At 61.3% G+C, this 4608-nt stretch overlaps 1 protein-coding gene across 6 annotated transcripts in view; it reads left to right on the top strand.

Moving 5' to 3' along the window:
• Positions 1-1208: 1208 nt before the first annotated feature.
• Smarca2 (SWI/SNF related, matrix associated, actin dependent regulator of chromatin, subfamily a, member 2) overlaps positions 1209-4608 on the top strand; it is a 189710-nt gene continuing 186310 nt past the window's right edge. For 3 of the 6 annotated variants that reach the window (XM_023721874.1, XM_023721877.1, XM_023721878.1), the window contains exon 1: positions 1211-1317. The gene's annotated coding sequence lies outside the window, so the exon portion shown is untranslated. Of the gene's footprint in view, positions 1318-2659; positions 3135-3281; positions 3644-4608 lie in introns of those variants that run through there. The other 3 variants (XM_023721884.1, XM_023721876.1, XM_023721875.1) reach the window with 3 other exon arrangements.

Genomic DNA, 4608 nt, shown 5'->3' on the forward strand with positions numbered 1-4608 from the left:
TAGGTCCCTGATTTAAAATCTCCTACCTTTCTTTCACACTTCATAAAACTAAATATAAAATTGTCTCACCAAACACTGACCTTTGGGCCCAATCAATGTACTGTATTTCAAGAAAAACTGAAGTCTCAAAACCACGACCTGCTGACAGATTAGTTTGCATCCTTAATTGGTCTTAAATGCAGGGGGAGAGAGAAGAGACTATAACCTGTGGGGAATATAAGATTTATTTTCTTCTTAAATCAAAAGCAGATCTCATGTCTCAGTGACTCCCTCACCCCCCGCCCTGCCCCCACGAGACTGTTTTTTTCCATATTTTGTACATATTTTACCCGAGATGACAGGTGAGTGAAGGTTAAAGTTCAGTGTCTAGTCCACAAAATAAACAGAAGAGTCAGGGCGGGTTTATTTATTTATAAGACGCTCGTCCTCTCAGCTGTTTCTCTTGCACTGGCATTTGAAAGCTCAGTCCTTCAGAGAGGAGGCAGATTTGGCAGGAATGTTCTTTGTGCCCGCCTCCCTTTTTATGGGGTGGAGGGGAGGAGGCAGATTTATAATGACAGCGTTGGGGGAAGGGGGCGGCGAAAAAGTTTCAGCTGGCCTGATAGAGCCCGTTTTTCTCCTAGTCCACAGCGTGCCACAGACAGCTCGGGTGCGCCCCCCCACCCCCCCGGCCTCGGCGTCCCCTCCCTCTCTCTGCTAGCTCGCAGTGGCAGGCGGAGGCACCGCTAAATTCCAGCACCTTCTCCACGTCTCCCCAAACTACTACGAGCTATTACTACGGCTGCCTTCCCTCAAGCTGCGCCGGCTGTCTCCTCCGCCCAACCTCCCCGATCGCCCCACAGCGCCCCAGGAAGGAGACCACCGGGGCTCCCAGGAGAGCGGGGTTCGGGTCCCGCCGCGTCCTGCGCAGCTGCCCCCCTCGGGGCGCAAAGGCTGCCCGGAGCCGGCGCCTCGCAGCCGCACGCAGATCCACGCACGCAGCCTGGCCGCCGCGCTGCAAATTCTCGCACACCCCCTGCGCCCGCCCCACGGCCCGCGCCCCGGGAGTCGCTGGGCCCGGCGAGTGACAGGCGCGTCCCACCAACCCGCGCCCGGGAGGGCGGGGAGGGGCGGCGCGCTTGGCCAACTGCGGCGCGGCTTCCGGCGCCCTTGGAGGCCGCGGGGGCGGGACGCGGGGCGGAGCCGAGTTTAGGAAGAGGAGGGGACGGCTGTCATCAATGAAGTCATATTCATAATCTAGTCTCTCTCCCTCTGTTTCTGTACTCTGGGTGACTCAGAGAGGGAAGAGATTCAGCCAGCACACTGCTCGCGAGCAAGGTAAATATAACTTACAACTCCCTTCTCCTCTCTCCCTCCCTGCGGCCTCGCCGCTGCAGCCGCGGCAGGAACCCCCGGCCCGCCCGCCTGCGCGGGGATTATTCGTTATTCCCCTAATTATTATTTATTGTGCATGCACGGAGACCAAAACAAACAGGCGGGCCAACAGCCGCCAGCACCACAACAACCACAACCACCACCACCACAACAAAGCCCGCCTCCTCCCCGCCGGCCTCAGGTGGAAGGCTCTAAAGACAGCTCCCGGGCGCCGCTGGAAGAAACCGCAAAGTTTGCACCGACCCTCGCAGTTCTAATAATGACAGTAATAATTACTACTTCAAGGGGGGTAGGGGGAGGGATCCCAGAAAACCACAGCCTTGCCCCTGGGGAGGCAGCGGTGCGCTGCCAACTCGAGGTTGCAACACACGCTTCGCCAGGTTGCACCCCCAGCCCCCTTAAATAAGCCCAAGTGGGGAGGGCGGGTGGCAGCGGGGTGTGGGGGGAGAAAGGGCTGGGGACCCGGGAGGAGAATGGAAGCGCGACAGTTCATCCCGAGACGTCCTCCCGGAAGAGTTGGAAGGAGAACGGGAAAGCAGGGCGAGAAGCCCGGGCGGGCGGCCGGGCGCCAAGGAACGCGGCTGCCACCCGCTTCCCGGGGACCTGTTTAACGGGCTCGGCTGCAGGGACGCGAGCGGATCGCTGCGGGAGAGTCGGAGCCTAGCTGGCGCGCCGAGGCGGTGGCGGTCTATCGCGGGGCCCGCGTGTGTAGGATCGGAGGTGTCACCTCCACTCTCCGCGTCCCCTGGGCGGGCAGGGGCACGCTGACTGCTGGGCGGGCCTTTATGTACCGGGGTTGTCCCGGGGGCTGAGTCCCCGGCGTCTCTGTCTCTGTTCACGGGTGACAGCGCGGGTGTCAAAGTTCGGGGTGTCGGGCTCCGGACGCAGCAGTGGGAGGCGGCCGGGGAAAGAGGTCGGAGGTGCCCGCTGGGCTCCCCTGCCCTGCACTGCCCTGCCCTGCCCTCCCCTCTCCGGGTTTGTTTTCTTTTGCTTCGAGTCCTCCCCTGCCTGCGCCCGGTAGCTGCGGCCGTGGGGCGCCCGCCACCGTGTGGGTGCTAGGGGCGCGCTGGGACCCAGGAGAGCCCTAGTGATTGCGGGCCGGCCGGGAGGCCATGATCCGGATAATCCTCTCTGCCTGACTGTCACAAACAGGACCCGCGCGCGCCCGGGCAGCGGCGGTGGCGTTCGCAGGCGAAGGGGAAGAGGGAGGGCTGCGGTGGCGAGGGGATGGGGGTTAGCGAGGGCGGGAGGCGGGGAGACCAAGCGGGAGCCTCCCCCCGACGATGACACGCACCCCTTCCCTCTCACCTAGCTTTCGAGTTTGCTTTATTCCCATCCCAATCTGGTTTACCCCTTCCCCTGCTCTCTCTCCCTACCCTGCCACCTTCCCTCCGGTTCGCGTTACAAAACACGGCCATGCCATCTGCAAAGGTGTCGCGATGCATTTCCACAAATAACCGGTCCAGCGCGCCAGCCCTCGGCGCCCTCTGGCCACGGGGTGCACACCGAGCACAGTGCCACTGGGGTGCCCCGGGGGTTCCACGGGGGTGCCCCAGACCTCGCAGCCTGGATGCAGTTGCACTCGCGGGGCGGGGCGCAGCGGTGCGGACTCCAGGGGACACCCGCGCCCTGGCCCGGGCACTCGGGCCGGTTTCCGGTACACGCGGGGAAATCGCCTCCCGCCAGTGTCTGCGCTCTCCCCCGCCTCCGCCGCCTGGATCGCATTATTTTTATCCGGGTTGCCTTTGCTGCGGATGGTGGTGAGCGCCCGGCTGCTGGGGGGCGGGGGTGTGTGGAGGGAAGTTGGACGTGGGTCAGGCAGAAAAAAAAAGTTTGGCAAGGCCGCGAAGTGGGGTGGAGGGGTGGGAACGGGCGGCGAGCTCCGCGGCGGCTCGGTGCCCTCCGGCTGCGCGAGAGTGCTGTGCGCGCTGGGACCCGCGCGTCGGGAGCAGCGCTGGCAGCGGCCCGCGCCCGCGCCCTTCCCGGGAGCCCCGGGAGGACACTGCCAGGCTCTGTGGCGAGGCCCGGCGGGGGCGGCGTGTGCGTGCGGCTGGGAGTGTGTGTGCTCGCGCGAGCGGCGGAGAATCAGGAAGTCACAACGGCGGAGCGCACACAGACATGTTTGATCGCCGTGACATGACGCGCGCGAGGGAGGAAGCGGCGGCGGGGGCCGGGCCGCGGGCTCGGACGCTGGCCTAGGTCGGGTGTGCAGACCCACTCCCTGCCGCGCCCCGCCGGGCCAGCGCCCTTTCTGTCCCGCGTCCCCCAGGTAAGGAGCCTGCGCCGCCGCCTCCCGCCGTGCGCGGAGCCTTCTAGCTCTTTCCCTGCCGGCCCCCTCCGGGCTCCGGCTCGCCTTTCCTGCAAAGTCAGGCCGGCGGGGGGAGAGGGCGTCTCGTCCTCCGATCGATTGCGTGGAAAACTTTCCAGCAGGAGGCACCGCGAGCGGGGAGAAGGCCTCGCTGGGCTGCTGTCGCTTGTCAGTTCTTTCTTCTCCAGGTCCTGAGAGTGTGAATCTTGGCGTCCTGCGGTTTTTGCACAAACTTCGGGCCTAAACGTGCCTCCAAGTCCCCCAGGATTTACTTCAGCAAGAAAATAAATATTCCGAATCATCGGTTCGCTCTTGTCAGGCATTTGGATGTTTTATGGGAAAGGAGTCGGGGCGGGGGGGGGGGGGGGGGGGGGGGGTTGTGTCGAATCCATTCCTTATTCAACGTCTGCACCGAGTGTTATGTAATTTTAGTAGCACATGGGTGCAAAGCCCGTACTGGGTTGCTCCCCTCTTTGTTTATGTAACTTTTAAGGGAGTTTTGTTAGGTTGTCTCTGTTTGCACCATCCTGCTTCACCTGATAGAGGTTGGTGCTTTGAGAAAACCAGAGCGACCCAGGTCAGTCATGTTTTGGAGAGATAGCATTGTCTTCTTTCTCGTCGTTCTGTAGGCATGCACGCCTTTGTATGTGTAACGTCGGAGCATAAGGAAGGCATTAAGGACACGCATTTGTTTATTGCATTGAGTGGCTATTTTTAACCTCTCTGCCTTATTGGTGACAGAGTTAAATTTCAAACTTTCATCGCACAGGATATTTTTGCATTTACACCTGATCGTATGCCTTGCTTGCACGAAGAGAATGCGTCTGTGAGCAGTGAGGTTTCTTAGCAATCGGGTAGCAGAAAATTCCTGTTCAACTATCCAAGGTCCACACCACTGAGAACTGTACTAAAAAAAAAAAAAAAAA

Source organism: Octodon degus, unplaced genomic scaffold (genome assembly GCF_000260255.1).
Source record: "Octodon degus isolate 3935 unplaced genomic scaffold, OctDeg1.0 scaffold00087, whole genome shotgun sequence".
Lineage (NCBI taxonomy): Eukaryota > Metazoa > Chordata > Mammalia > Rodentia > Octodontidae > Octodon > Octodon degus.